General features: G+C 48.1%; 3 non-coding genes and 4 pseudogenes across 3 annotated transcripts; all 7 read right to left on the minus strand.

Moving 5' to 3' along the window:
- Positions 1 to 3,124: 3,124 nt before the first annotated feature.
- On the minus strand, positions 3,125 to 3,279 carry LOC131738779 (U2 spliceosomal RNA; annotated as a pseudogene).
- Positions 3,280 to 8,316: 5,037 nt separating this feature from the next.
- Positions 8,317 to 8,413, minus strand: LOC131738804 (U2 spliceosomal RNA; annotated as a pseudogene).
- A 611-nt stretch (positions 8,414 to 9,024) lies between these two features.
- LOC131738274 (U2 spliceosomal RNA) lies at positions 9,025 to 9,215 on the minus strand. Its single transcript, XR_009329838.1, has one exon. It is a non-coding gene; the product is annotated as a U2 spliceosomal RNA (small nuclear RNA).
- Positions 9,216 to 9,806: 591 nt separating this feature from the next.
- LOC131738944 (U2 spliceosomal RNA) lies at positions 9,807 to 9,997 on the minus strand. The gene has a single exon (XR_009330112.1). It is a non-coding gene; the product is annotated as a U2 spliceosomal RNA (small nuclear RNA).
- Positions 9,998 to 10,596: 599 nt separating this feature from the next.
- Positions 10,597 to 10,751, minus strand: LOC131738642 (U2 spliceosomal RNA; annotated as a pseudogene).
- Positions 10,752 to 14,215: 3,464 nt separating this feature from the next.
- On the minus strand, positions 14,216 to 14,406 carry LOC131738945 (U2 spliceosomal RNA). The gene has a single exon (XR_009330113.1). It is a non-coding gene; the product is annotated as a U2 spliceosomal RNA (small nuclear RNA).
- A 598-nt stretch (positions 14,407 to 15,004) lies between these two features.
- On the minus strand, positions 15,005 to 15,159 carry LOC131738680 (U2 spliceosomal RNA; annotated as a pseudogene).
- Positions 15,160 to 15,693: the final 534 nt, after the last annotated feature.

Consider the following 15,693-nt stretch of genomic DNA (forward strand, 5'->3'; position numbering starts at 1 on the left):
ATGAGATCTGCTTTCAAGTTAGCTAGATAGTTTAGTACATCAAATCTTTTTTGTGTCTCCCTGATGCTCCTGACATTAACAGACACACATATCAGGGCCATCAGGGTAGCTAACAAGAAAAGGAGTCGCTGCGTCCACCCCATAGCGACTATGATTGGGAGGTCGGGACACTCTTCCTACTCTTAGCTCTACGCTTGCTTCGAGGGGGCTTGGGCTTATTTGCAACTCCCATCACCCCTGAGAAGGTACTCACTGCTGCCTCGTCCAAGAAGGCACCGTCTTTATATGCACAGTACGTGGAGTTGTTGGGGCTATTCAACTCCCCACAAGGTAAGTCTGGTGGAACTTGCTCAGGGCCCCTCGGAACGTGTGGGTCAGCTTTGTCCTGGGGGGGGTTATGACAGACAGCATTCTTTGGCTGTTACCGTCTGTTGAATTGGAGCTGTTAGCAGACTTCTGGCTTACCGCGTCCAGGGGTATTCCCATGTCCTCCAGTGCTGTATCTAGGAGGACCTCTAGGGGGCCCCTGGTTTTGCCCATACAAGGGAGGGGGTCAAGGATGCTTTGAAGGGAGGCCCTTCGCTTGAAGAGGGTCATTGCTACAGAGGTACTGCTGGTCAGGGAAGGTGTTGACCCCGACCTCTCCCTCGGTGCATTAGTGAACACCTCTTCTGCGAGGTGTGCTAGGGTTTGTGCCAACGACTGGGAAGGCTGGCTGGGGATGCCCTGGCTGGCTGCTACCTGCCCACTAGGCGGCAGTGTAGCCGTCCCACTCGCCTCCGTCTCTGCCTGCGAGGGCAAGACTGGGGACTTTGTGTGGACATTAGCTGGTTTTGGATCTATGGGGGCCACCTGCAACTTGCTGTCTTTGATCCTGATCTTCTTTCTTTTCCCCCCCCTCGTCTCTACCCTTTCTTTTCCCCACCCTCTGCTGGTTCTTCACTCCCTTCCCCTCCTTCTCACTCTCACTTTCACTGTCGCTTTCGCTTTCCTCCCCCACGGACTCAATCCTTATGGCGTCATAACGAGAGCCGAGGGGGAGTGCTGGCGCTGAGAGGGCCCTACTCAGGGGGGGGCCGCTGCTGGGTCCAGGCTCCCTCCCTGCCTCGTGTTCTGCATCAGAGGAGCTACTGGAGGAGCTAGTGGAGTGGCTGTTGTACTCTCTCTCTGGGCTGGGGGAAGGGGTCCTCGTAAAACGGGACATGTCTCGGGGGCGGGGGGGTGAGGGGGGTGCTGGTGATGATGGTGGTGCTGGAGTCTGGGTCTTGGATACTGTTGGTGGTGATGTGGACTGATCTTTGTTACTTGCTCCCTCTTCCTGCTCAGGCCTAGGCTTGTTCATGTTTGCCTTGCTGGCTCTGGCCATGTTGGCATAGGAAGAGGGGCAGTCCTTAAACAGGTGCCCCTTCTTTCCACACAAATTGCACTGCCTCTCTTCTCTGCAGTGGCTGGTCTCGTGGGGGGCGCCGCAGTTCCTGCACTTGACTACAGTACACGCGGCCGCCAGGTGTCCTAATTCCCCACATTTCCTGCAGAGTTTTGGCATCCCATTATAGAATACCAGCCCTCTGTTGGGCCCTAACACTATGGAGTTTGGAATGTGGCGGACGCCTCCAATGCCCGATGGATCAACATTAAGGCGTACCAGCCACTTTCTGGCTCCTGTCCAAACCCCATCTTCGTCTGTAATTTTCCTCCCTTCTGATGACACCCTCCCATAGCGGTTAAGCCATGTTGTAATATCATAGTCGCTAACAGCCTCATTGAAAAATTGGACAGTAACAACTTTCATTTCTCTGTCTGTCAGTGCATCCACACAAAATTCTTTGTATGGAGCGAGATATTTATTCTCCCCCCAAAAGGACCACATTTCTTGTAACTTTTGGGGGTTCCTAAAACTGACCTCAAACACTTCCTTAAGCCCTGGCAATTTCACCAAACAATTCAAGTCAGAAGGGGAAAAACCCATACCCCTCTGAAGAATGGTCCGGCTGAACTCCAGTCTCGTCAGTCCTGGTTCCGTTTCATCTTGCTTGTTTCTTGTGAAGCGCACCGCATTGTGCCTCCTGGTTTCCTGGGTTGGCCGGAACGCCATCCTTCAGCTGGCTCCTCCGATTGGGGTGGGAGAAGCCTCTGGACGTCCGGGTTGTCTCTCTCTACGGAAAAGAGACAACGTAAGCAGCAAATCTGGGCAGTTGAAGGAACTATTACTTTAGTCCCTGAGGAGATGGTCGCCTCGCAAGAGGGACCCCCTCCCCAGGTGAACGGTGTCCTTCCCTGGTGGAGTAGGGGGCGCTGCTTGGCACCGAGACCACGTAGGAAGAATCGTGGCTGTGACGCCTCCTCGGGGTCCGGGGCCGCCCTCTGCTCCTCCCAGATGGCGCCCTCTGCTGGGCGCCTGCTGCTCTCTCGGTCTGGATCTCGATTACAATCAAGGGCTGGGGATGAGGTCGTCTAGGTCATCAAAGGGTCCTCAAAGGTCGTCTGGATGGTAGGTCCTCCTTCTCTCTAACTCCAGGAACGTCTGGAAAAGCCGGAACCGCCTGAAAAAGAAAAAAACGGGAACCGCCTGAAAAAGAAAAAACTGCTCTCAACAGTCAACAAAATCTTGAAAGACCCTCGGCCTGGATTGGGCAAGCCAAAACCAGACTGAGCATTAGTCTTCCAAAAAGTTGCCGAGCTGAAGAAAGCCAGTCAAAAATAAAAAAATTCTGTTCCTCCTCACCCGAACAAACCTCTCACAGACCCTCGGAGGGAGCGGGCAATGCCACTACCCTCTAAGCCTTAGTCTTAGAAAGATTTATTCGAACTGTAGAGAAGCCAGAGTATATGGCTGGCTAAGAAGGACCTGGCATAGGGACATGTTCCACCACACTTGTCTGGTTAGCTGCATGCTCCCAGGAAACAAACTGCTGCTGTCTACATCATCACCACATGTGAATAAAAGAAAGAAAGACAGCAAGAAAGAAAGAGAGAAAGAAAGAGAAAGAAAGAAAGAGAAAAAGAAAAAAAAAGAAGTAAAACGGCGGGAAAACTTGCATCAACACTCGCACTCTCCCTCCAGCAGGGGTAGACAAAATGCTCACAGGAGAGATCCAGATCTGACTTTGACCAACGTTAGAGAAAGGTGTGCACCGTTCCCGGAGGAACTACAATACCGGGCCGATGCGTGGAGTGGACGGAGCAAGCCCCTGTTCCATCTCCCGATTCCAAAAATCAATTTTATATATGGTCCCCTGATAGGGGACGTATCAGATATTAATACTCTTTTATTGAGATTTTACATTTTTTACATTTACACCCATTCGTTTTTTTCATTCATTTTACATTTCTTTTAAAGATGACATTCATGCATACAGACATACATTTTGTTTTAAAAGCATTTAAAATACATTTAAAAACACCAAGACAATTGTGCTTTGTACATGGTTAAAACAGACACAGATTAAAATCAACATGAAAAAAACCTGTGCTGTTTTAAAAGTGACTGGAAAAAAAGAACCATCTATAAAAAACCAGTGCTTGTGAGGGCCGGGGAGTGCTCTCTAAAAGGTTCAAAAGTGAACATAAAACTAGATCTAAAACAGGGACAGGGGAAAAGGGACAGTGTATAAAACAGTGAGTTAAAATTCTAAAATTTTAAAACACTTAAAATGTAACTTTTAATAGTTTACATTAAAAATCTTAAAGATACATAAAACAAAACAATACAAAATCAAATAAAACATTCAACGTAAATCAAATAAAAGTCCATAAAACTGAAACAAAAGACTACATAAAACCAGGGCACCGTTGAAAAACGGTCATGCCAGCTAAAAAGGGCGGAATGCTGGCATGACAAAATAAATAAAAGGCTTAGCGGTGCCCCGTAGTCCCGCTCCTAGGAGCTAGCGGTTCCAGTTTTTTCCTTTATTCCATCTTCACGTCCTGAAGTCCGGCGATCCTCCACTCCGCGCAGGCCTTGTCCTTCCCGAGGGTCCGGATGTCCAGAATTACAAAGTCCTTGATAAGAGTTTGTGCCCTTCTGGTCGTGGTGATAGTGTCTAGCTCCTGCTTGTGTTAGACACAGACGTTACGGCCTTCCCACAGGATCTGCTTGACAACATTGATGACACGCCAAACGCACTTAGCTGTGCTGGTAGTGATTCCTCCCGCAGGCCCATAGAGCACAGTCTCAGCGGTCATCTTGGCCGTGTCAGCAAACCTGTTTAGGAAGACAGAGACAGAGAGCCAGACACTGCCAGCCACATCACATTCCCAGAAGATATGGGCTGGTGTTTCTCTCTTGCGGCACTTTGCATAGGGGCATGTTTCTACTTGGGCTAGTCCCCTCCTGAACATGAACGCTCGAGTGGGGAGTGCACTGTGGACGGTGTTCCATGCTATATCCTTCTGGACATTACTGAGGCAGCTGTGAGACACATTCTCCCAGATTTTTGGGCTTTGGGTGAGGGAGAAAGTAGCTACTTTTTCAATTTCCTGGGAACCGGCAAGATATTTAGTTACAGCCTTGTATTCCCAGGAGGCCAATTTTGCTTTATCTAAGCCCAATTTATATATAGTGTCGCTTAAGGTTCTATAATACAATGGGGGGTCCCAGGAGTACGGCACGGTGTTATCAATAGTGCAGAGGCCCAAGGCCCTGAGACAGGTGGCAAAATAGAAACGATTCATGTAACATACCTTCCTGTCCAGGGCCTGGATGTTCTTGATAGTTTGCGTGAGCCCCTGCACTCGGGTGAGCTGCACAACGTCCGGGACCCCCTTACCTCCCTTCTTGTCGGCTTTACTCAGGGTGGCTCGTTTTACCCTCTCCATCTTGCTGCCCCAGATAAAGCGGTGGATAATGCGGTCCACCACTTTTTTGGTGGTCCTGTCTGGGGGAAAGATTTTTCCTACATAAGAGAGGATGGGGAACAGTATAGACTTGGTTATTAATACTCTACCCGTCATTGTTAAGGATCTTGTGCTCCATCCGCCAATCTTTTTACGGACCTGGTTAATGGCCGCCGTCCAGCTCTGGGCCCCCGAGCTATTGTTCTCGAAAATGAGGCCCAGAATCTTGATTTTGTCCTTTTTGACAGGGTACATGTCCGACAGTTCCCTATCTACCTGCCAATTTTTAGACACGTAGACTTCGCTCTTGGACTTATTAATCACTGCCCTGGTCGCCGTGCAGTACTTCCCAAGGATATTACTAATCCGAGGTACCGACGATGTGTTGGTGCAAATGAGTGACACATCGTCCATATATGCTGTTGTTTTGACCTGGACCCCGTTGGATCCAGGCAGCTGGAAACCAGTTATATTGGTATCCCTACGAATTGCCTGCAGGAGGGGTTCAATGCACACGACATATAGCAGTGGGGATAGTGGGCAACCCTGTCTGACCCCTGACTGGATAGATATTTTACCAGTCAGGTGCCTGTTCACCAAGACTCGGGTACTAATGTTTGTATAGATGGTTTTAAACCACCCCCTAAGTCCAGGAGCGAATTTCATCTGGTCCATCACTTTGTACATATATTCATGGCTTACCCTATCGAACGCCTTCTCCTGGTCAAGGTTGAACAGGCAGAGGGGATGGTTCCGTTCTCTAGAATAAGCCAGAATGTCCCTTGTTAACATTAAAATATCCGTGATGGACCTCCCTGGGACGCCACAAGCCTGGTCGGGGCCAATGACCAAAGGGAGGTGTACTTGTAGCCGGAGCATCAGAGCTTTGGCTAGTATCTTGTAATCCACGCAAAGGAGGCTGATTGGGCGCCAATTCCGTAGATCTTTAACTTCCCCTTTCTTATGAAGGAGAGTAATTACACTCTCCCGCATAGAAGGGCCCAACCGCTTCTCCCTGTAGACCGCTCTGTAGACCTCCGCTAAATGGACTTTTAGCGTGTCCCAAAAAAGATGGTAATACTCACCCGGGATGCCATCTGGACCTGGCGTCTTACCGGTGTTCATGGTCTTAACCGCCTGGGTGAGCTCCTCCAGCGTGAGTTCTGGGTCCTTCTCCTTCTCCTCCTCGTCCCGCACTGAGTCAGGCTCCAACTGGCTCAGGAACCACTCTATCAGGGTGTCATCTGTAGCTTTGATGTTATACAGGTCCCTATAGAAGTTCTCTACCACTTTTTTCACTCCCTCACTATCCTCTACTATCCTCCCCCTGCTGTCGAGCATGGAGGACATCAAGTGCCGCTTCTCCCTCGTTTTCTGGAAGAAGAAGCGAGTACACTTTTCGTCTTCCTCCATTTTTTGCACTTTTGCATTGTGCATGACCTTTCGTTGTTCCTCCCTACAAAGCACTGAAAGATCTAGCTTGGTCTGGGCTATCTCGTCGCTTACAGGGAACCCCCGAAGCTGAAGCAGGCTCAGACGCTGGAGGGCAGCATTCAGGTATTTATATTTGGCCCTCCTTTCTTTTGCTTTCCTCTTGCCTGCTGCTATGAAATAACCCTTAGTTCTCATTTTGACCATCTCCCACCACTCTATAGGGGAGTTGAATAGGTCACGCAAAGTGGTCCACTCAACAAGCCTGCTCTTATAGGCTGCAGCTATGGAGGGGTCATCGAGTAAGGAGGTGTTTAATTTCCAGACCCCTGACCCCATCTGGGAGGTCTGAGGGACCTGCAATGTTACCTGCAGGAGCCTATGGTCAGAGAAGAAGACGGCCTGGGTGTCTACTGCCGTCTTCGTAAGGGAGCTGGTATGCAGGACGAGATCTATACGGGAGAAGGAGGTCCCAGATGAGCTCACCCAGGTAAAGGGAGGCACCAGGTCCTTACCTGCATCACACAGGGAGAAATCAGATATTATGGAGGACAAAACTCTACTAGAGCGGTCGTTGCGTGGCCTGCTCCGGTCTACGTCCCTCAGAGCACAATTGAAGTCACCTGACACGATGACGGGTACGTTCCCCAGCAGGAGTGGACGCAGCTGTGGAAAAAATTGAACTCTTTCGTTTTGGTTAGTGGGTGCGTAGACATTGACCAGTCTGAGGGGAGTGTTGTTGTATGTCACATCCACGCTCAGAATTCTACCAGGTTCTACCTCCCTGCTGCTGCGGGAGGTAATAAATGGGTTTTTAAACAGGATACCTACTCCGTCGGCTCTGGCTATGTTGGAGCCCGACCAGAAGGAGTCCCCCAGGGTCCAACTCTCCTTCAGGTCCCTATAATCAGGGCTCGACGAAATACCACACTCCTGCAGAAAGATGAGATCTGCTTTCAAGTTAGCTAGATAGTTTAGTACATCAAATCTTTTTTGTGTCTCCCTGATGCTCCTGACATTAACAGACACACATATCAGGGCCATCAGGGTAGCTAACAAGAAAAGGAGTCGCTGCGTCCACCCCATAGCGACTATGATTGGGAGGTCGGGACACTCTTCCTACTCTTAGCTCTACGCTTGCTTCGAGGGGGCTTGGGCTTATTTGCAACTCCCATCACCCCTGAGAAGGTACTCACTGCTGCCTCGTCCAAGAAGGCACCGTCTTTATATGCACAGTACGTGGAGTTGTTGGGGCTATTCAACTCCCCACAAGGTAAGTCTGGTGGAACTTGCTCAGGGCCCCTCGGAACGTGTGGGTCAGCTTTGTCCTGGGGGGGGGTTATGACAGACAGCATTCTTTGGCTGTTACCGTCTGTTGAATTGGAGCTGTTAGCAGACTTCTGGCTTACCGCGTCCAGGGGTATTCCCATGTCCTCCAGTGCTGTATCTAGGAGGACCTCTAGGGGGCCCCTGGTTTTGCCCATACAAGGGAGGGGGTCAAGGATGCTTTGAAGGGAGGCCCTTCGCTTGAAGAGGGTCATTGCTACCGAGGTACTGCTGGTCAGGGAAGGTGTTGACCCCGACCTCTCCCTCGGTGCATTAGTGAACACCTCTTCTGCGAGGTGTGCTAGGGTTTGTGCCAACGACTGGGAAGGCTGGCTGGGGATGCCCTGGCTGGCTGCTACCTGCCCACTAGGCGGCAGTGTAGCCGTCCCACTCGCCTCCGTCTCTGCCTGCGAGGGCAAGACTGGGGACTTTGTGTGGACATTAGCTGGTTTTGGATTTATGGGGGCCACCTGCAACTTGCTGTCTTTGATCCTGATCTTCTTTCTTTTCCCCCCCTCGTCTCTACCCTTTCTTTTCCCCACCCTCTGCTGGTTCTTCACTCCCTTCCCCTCCTTCTCACTCTCACTTTCACTGTCGCTTTCGCTTTCCTCCCCCACGGACTCAATCCTTATGGCGTCATAACGAGAGCCGAGGGGGAGTGCTGGCGCTGAGAGGGCCCTACTCAGGGGGGGGCCGCTGCTGGGTCCGGGCTCCCTCCCTGCCTCGTGTTCTGCATCAGAGGAGCTACTGGAGGAGCTAGATATTAAACTGATAAGAACAGATACTACACTTGATCTTAGCCAAAAGGCCGAGAAGCGATGGTGACTTGGCCCTTGCCCGGGGCCCCCCAGCCTGGATGGCACAGGGGGATTCAAAGGTGGGTGCAAAATTTCAAGCACAAGCAGACCCCCAAAAAACGGGCTGCTGCTTCCAGAGGGGAAATGTGCAATTTAAGCAGGAGAAAACAAAACAAAGCAAAAACACACACATAACACCAAAAACAAAACATAAACTGGCGGAGTGCGTCTTACAAATAGTCATGCCAAGCTGCTATGCTGTGCAAGGTGCCTTGGGTAACTACAACTGTGCCTCGCTGGCTGGCTGGCTAAGAAGGACCTGGCATAGGGACATGTTCCACCACACTTGTCTGGTTAGCTGCATGCTCCCAGGAAACAACCTGCTGCTGTCTACATCATCACCACATGTGAATAAAAGAAAGAAAGACAGCAAGAAAGAAAGAGAGAAAGAAAGAGAGAAAGAGAGAAAGAAAGAGAGAAAGAAAGAAAGAGAGAAAGAAAGAAAGAGAGAAAGAAAAAAAAAAGAAGTAAAATGGCGGGAAAACTTGCATCAACACTGGCACTCTCCCTCCAGCAGGGGTAGACAAAATGCTCACAGGAGAGATCCAGATCTGACTTTGACCAACGTTAGAGAAAGGTGTGCACCGTTCCCGGAGGTACTGCAATACCGGGCCGATGCGTGGAGTGGACGGAGCAAGCCCCTGTTCCATCTCCCGATTCCAAAAATCAATTTAATATATGGTCCCCTGATAGGGGACGTATCAGATATTAAACTGATAAGAACAGATACTACACTTGATCTTAGCTAAAAGGCCGAGAAGCGATGGCGACTTGGCCCTTGCCCGGGGCCCCCCAGCCCGGACGGCACAGGGGGATTCAAAGGTGGGTGCAAAATTCCAAGCACAAGCAGACCCCCCAAAAACGGGCTGCTGCTTCCAGAGGGGAAATGTGCAATTTAAGCAGGAGGAAACAAAACAAAGCAAAAACACACACATAACACCAAAAACAAAACATAAACTGGCGGAGTGCGTCTTACAAATAGTCATGCCAAGCTGCTATGCTGTGCAAGGTGCCTTGGGTAACTACAACTGTGCCTCGCTGGCTGGCTGGCTTGCTAAGAAGGTCCTGGCATAGGGACATGTTCCACCACACTTGTCTGGTTAGCTGCATGCTCCCAGGAAACAACCTGCTGCTGTCTACATCATCACCACATGTGAATAAAAGAAAGAAAGACAGCAAGAAAGAAAGAGAGAAAGAAAGAGAGAAAGAAAGAGAGAAAGAAAGAAAGAGAGAAAGAAAAAAAAAAGAAGTAAAACGTTGGGAAAACTTGCATCAACACTGGCACTCTCCCTCCAGCAGGGGTAGACAAAATGCTCACAGGAGAGATCCAGATCTGACTTTGACCAACGTTAGAGAAAGGTGTGCACCGTTCCCGGAGGTACTGCAATACCGGGCCGATGCGTGGAGTGGACGGAGCAAGCCCCTGTTCCATCTCCCGATTCCAAAAATCAATTTAATATATGGTCCCCTGATAGGGGACGTATCAGATATTAAACTGATAAGAACAGATACTACACTTGATCTTAGCCAAAAGGCCGAGAAGCGATGGCGACTTGGCCCTTGCTCGGGGCCCCCCAGCCCGGACGGCACAGGGGGATTCAAAGGTGGGTGCAAAATTTCAAGCACAAACAGACCCCAAAAAAACGGGCTGCTGCTTCCAGAGGGGAAATGTGCAATTTAAGCAGGAGAAAACAAAACAAAGCAAAAACACACACATAACACCAAAAACAAAACATAAACTGGCGGAGTGCGTCTTACAAATAGTCATGCCAAGCTGCTATGCTGTGCAAGGTGCCTTGGGTAACTACAACTGTGCCTCGCTGGCTGGCTGGCTTGCTAAGAAGGTCCTGGCATAGGGACATGTTCCACCACACTTGTCTGGTTAGCTGCATGCTCCCAGGAAACAACCTGCTGCTGTCTACATCATCACCACATGTGAATAAAAGAAAGAAAGACAGCAAGAAAGAAAGAGAGAAAGAAAGAGAGAAAGAGAGAAAGAAAGAGAGAAAGAAAGAAAGAGAGAAAGAAAAAAAAAAGAAGTAAAACGGCGGGAAAACTTGCATCAACACTGGCACTCTCCCTCCAGCAGGGGTAGACAAAATGCTCACAGGAGAGATCCAGATCTGACTTTGACCAACGTTAGAGAAAGGTGTGCACCGTTCCCGGAGGTACTGCAATACCGGGCCGATGCGTGGAGTGGACGGAGCAAGCCCCTGTTCCATCTCCCGATTCCAAAAATCAATTTAATATATGGTCCCCTGATAGGGGACGTATCAGATATTAATACTCTTTTATTGAGATTTTACATTTTTTACATTTACACCCATTCGTTTTTTCAATCATTTTACATTTCTTTTAAAGATGACATTCATGCATACAGACATACATTTTGTTTTAAAAGCATTTAAAATACATTTAAAAACACCAAGACAATTGTGCTTTGTACATGGTTAAAACAGACACAGATTAAAATCAACATGAAAAAAACCTGTGCTGTTTTAAAAGTGACTGGAAAAAAAGAACCATCTATAAAAAAACCAGTGCTTGTGAGGGCCGGGGAGTGCTCTCTAAAAAAGTGAACATAAACCTAGATCTAAAACAGGGACAGGGGAAAAGGGACAGTGTATAAACAGTGAGTTAAAATTCTAAAATTTTAAAACACTTAAAATGTAACTTTTAATAGTTTACATTAAAAATCTTAAAGATACATAAAACAAAACAAAACAAAATCAAATAAAACATTCAAATTAAATCAAAGGTGCATAAAACTGAAACAAAAAGACTACATAAAACCAGGGCACCGTTGAAAAACGGTCATGCCAGCTAAAAAGGGCGGAATGCTGGCATGACAAAATAAATAAAAGGCTTAGCGGTGCCCCGTAGTCCCGCTCCTAGGAGCTAGCGGTTCCAGTTTTTTCCTTTATTCCATCTTCACGTCCTGAAGTCCGGCGATCCTCCACTCCGCGCAGGCCTTGTCCTTCCCGAGGGTCCGGATGTCCAGAATTACAAAGTCCTTGATAAGAGTTTGTGCCCTTCTGGTCGTGGTGATAGTGTCTAGCTCCTGCTTGTGATAGACACAGACGTTACGGCCTTCCCACAGGATCTGCTTGACAACATTGATGACACGCCAAACGCACTTAGCTGTGCTGGTAGTGATTCCTCCCGCAGGCCCATAGAGCACAGTCTCAGCGGTCATCTTGGCCGTGTCAGCAAACCTGTTTAGGAAGACAGAGACAGAGAGCCAGACACTGCCAGCCACATCACACTCCCAGAAGATATGGGCTGGTGTTTCTCTCTTGCGGCACTTTGCATAGGGGCATGTTTCTACTTGGGCTAGTCCCCTCCTGAACATGAACGCTCGAGTGGGGAGTGCACTGTGGACGGTGTTCCATGCTATATCCTTCTGGACATTACTGAGGCAGCTGTGAGACACATTCTCCCAGATTTTTTGGCTTTGGGTGAGGGAGAAAGTAGCTACTTTTTCAATTTCCTGGGAACCGGCAAGATATTTAGTTACAGCCTTGTATTCCCAGGAGGCCAATTTTGCTTTATCTAAGCCCAATTTATATATAGTGTCCCTTAAGGTTCTATAATACAATGGGGGGTCCCAGGAGTACGGCACGGTGTTATCAATAGTGCAGAGGCCCAAGGCCCTGAGACAGGTGGCAAAATAGAAACGATTCATGTAACATACCTTCCTGTCCAGGGCCTGGATGTTCTTGATAGTTTGCGTGAGCCCCTGCACTCGGGTGAGCTGCACAACGTCCGGGACCCCCTTACCTCCCTTCTTGTCGGCTTTACTCAGAGTGGCTCGTTTTACCCTCTCCATCTTGCTGCCCCAGATAAAGCGGTGGATAATGCGGTCCACCACTTTTTTGGTGGTCCTGTCTGGGGGAAAGATTTTTCCTACATAAGAGAGGATGGGGAACAGTATAGACTTGGTTATTAATACTCTACCCGTCATTGTTAAGGATCTTGTGCTCCATCCGCCAATCTTTTTACGGACCTGGTTAATGGCCGAAGTCCAGCTCTGGGCCCCCGAGCTATTGTTCTCGAAAATGAGGCCCAGAATCTTGATTTTGTCCTTTTTGACAGGGTACATGTCCGACAGTTCCCTATCTACCTGCCAATTTTTAGACACGTAGACTTCGCTCTTGGACTTATTAATCACTGCCCCGGTCGCCGTGCAGTACTTCTCAAGGATATTACTAATCCGAGGTACCGACGATGTGTTGGTGCAAATGAGTGACACATCGTCCATATATGCTGTTGTTTTGACCTGGACCCCGTTGGATCCAGGCAGCTGGAAACCAGTTATATTGGTATCCCTACGAATTGCCTGCAGGAGGGGTTCAATGCACACGACATATAGCAGTGGGGATAGTGGGCAACCCTGTCTGACCCCTGACTGGATAGATATTTTACCAGTCAGGTGCCTGTTCACCAAGACTCGGGTACTAATGTTTGTATATATGGTTTTAACCCACTCCCTAAGTCCAGGAGCGAATTTCATCTGGTCCATCACTTTGTACATATATTCATGGCTTACCCTATCGAACGCCTTCTCCTGGTCAAGGTTGAACAGGCAGAGGGGATGGTTCCGTTCTCTAGAATAAGCCAGAATGTCCCTTGTTAACATTAAAATATCCGTGATGGACCTCCCTGGGACGCCACAAGCCTGGTCGGGGCCAATGACCAAAGGGAGGTGTACTTGTAGCCGGAGCATCAGAGCTTTGGCTAGTATCTTGTAATCCACGCAAAGGAGGCTGATTGGGCGCCAATTCCGTAGATCTTTAACTTCCCCTTTCTTATGAAGGAGAGTAATTACACTCTCCCGCATAGAAGGGCCCAACCGCTTCTCCCTGTAGACCGCTCTGTAGACCTCCGCTAAATGGACTTTTAGCGTGTCCCAAAAAAGATGGTAATACTCACCCGGGATGCCATCTGGACCTGGCGTCTTACCGGTGTTCATGGTCTTAACCGCCTGGGTGAGCTCCTCCAGCGTGAGTTCTGGGTCCTTCTCCTCCTCCTCGTCGTCCCGCACTGAGTCAGGCTCCAACTGGCTCAGGAACCACTCTATCAGGGTGTCATCTGTAGCTTTGATGTTATACAGGTCCCTATAGAAGTTCTCTACCACTTTTTTCACTCCCTCACTATCCTCTACTATCCTCCCCCTGCTGTCGAGCATGGAGGACATCAAGTGCCGCTTCTCCCTCGTTTTCTGGAAGAAGAAGCGAGTACACTTTTCGTCTTCCTCCATTTTTTGCACTTTTGCATTGTGCATGACCTTTCGTTGTTCCTCCCTACAAAGCACTGAAAGATCTAGCTTGGTCTGGGCTATCTCGTCGCTTACAGGGAACCCCCGAAGCTGAAGCAGGCTCAGATGCTGGAGGGCAGCATTCAGGTATTTATATTTGGCTCTCCTTTCTTTTGCTTTCCTCTTGCCTGCTGCTATGAAATAACCCTTAGGGCATAGGGACATGTTCCACCACACTTTTCTGGTTAGCTGCATGCTCCCAGGAAACAACCTGCTGCTGTCTACATCATCACCACATGTGAATAAAAGAAAGAAAGACAGCAAGAAATAAAGAGAGAAAGAAAGAGAGAAAGAGAGAAAGAAAGAGAGAAAGAAAGAAAGAGAGAAAGAAAAAAAAAGAAGTAAAACGGCGGGAAAACTTGCATCAACACTGGCACTCTCCCTCCAGCAGGGGTAGACAAAATGCTCACAGGAGAGATCCAGATCTGACTTTGACCAACGTTAGAGAAAGGTGTGCACCGTTCCCGGAGGTACTGCAATACCGGGCCGATGCGTGGAGTGGACGGAGCAAGCCCCTGTTCCATCTCCCGATTCCAAAAATCAATTTAATATATGGTCCCCTGATAGGGGACGTATCAGATATTAAACTGATAAGAACAGATACTACACTTGATCTTAGCCAAAAGGCCGAGAAGCGATGGCGACTTGGCCCTTGCCCGGGGCCCCCCAGCCCGGACGGCACAGGGGGATTCAAAGGTGGGTGCAAAATTCCAAGCACAAGCAGACCCCCAAAAAACGGGCTGCTGCTTCCAGAGGGGAAATGTGCAATTTAAGCAGGAGAAAACAAAACAAAGCAAAAACACACACATAACACCAAAAACAAAACATAAACTGGCGGAGTGCGTCTTACAAATAGTCATGCCAAGCTGCTATGCTGTGCAAGGTGCCTTGGGTAACTACAACTGTGCCTCGCTGGCTGGCTGGCTTGCTAAGAAGGTCCTGGCATAGGGACATGTTCCACCACACTTGTCTGGTTAGCTGCATGCTCCCAGGAAACAACCTGCTGCTGTCTACATCATCACCACATGTGAATAAAAGAAAGAAAGACAGCAAGAAAGAAAGAGAGAAAGAAAGAGAGAAAGAGAGAAAGAAAGAGAGAAAGAAAGAAAGAGAGAAAGAAAAAAAAAGAAGTAAAACGGCGGGAAAACTTGCATCAACACTGGCACTCTCCCTCCAGCAGGGGTAGACAAAATGCTCACAGGAGAGATCCAGATCTGACTTTGACCAACGTTAGAGAAAGGTGTGCACCGTTCCCGGAGGTACTGCAATACCGGGCCGATGCGTGGAGTGGACGGAGCAAGCCCCTGTTCCATCTCCCGATTCCAAAAATCAATTTAATATATGGTCCCCTGATAGGGGACGTATCAGATATTAATACTCTTTTATTGAGATTTTACATTTTTTACATTTACACCCATTCGTTTTTTCATTCATTTTACATTTCTTTTAAAGATGACATTCATGCATACAGACATACATTTTGTTTTAAAAGCATTTAAAATACATTTAAAAACACCAAGACAATTGTGCTTTGTACATGGTTAAAACAGACACAGATTAAAATCAACATGAAAAAAACCTGTGCTGTTTTAAAAGTGAATGGAAAAAAAGAACCATCTATAAAAAACCAGTGCTTGTGAGGGCCGGGGAGTGCTCTCTAAAAAAGTGAACATAAACCTAGATCTAAAACAGGGACAGGGGAAAAGGGACAGTGTATAAACAGTGAGTTAAAATTCTAAAATTTTAAAACACTTAAAATGTAACTTTTAATAGTTTACATTAAAAATCTTAAAGATACATAAAACAAAACAAAACAAAATCAAATAAAACATTCAAATTAAATCAAAGGTCCATAAAACTGAAACAAAAAGACTACATAAAACCAGGGCACCGTTGAAAAACGGTCATGCCAGCTAAAAAGGGCGG

This window comes from Acipenser ruthenus, chromosome 10 (assembly GCF_902713425.1).
Source record: "Acipenser ruthenus chromosome 10, fAciRut3.2 maternal haplotype, whole genome shotgun sequence".
In the NCBI taxonomy this organism is placed as follows: domain Eukaryota; kingdom Metazoa; phylum Chordata; class Actinopteri; order Acipenseriformes; family Acipenseridae; genus Acipenser; species Acipenser ruthenus.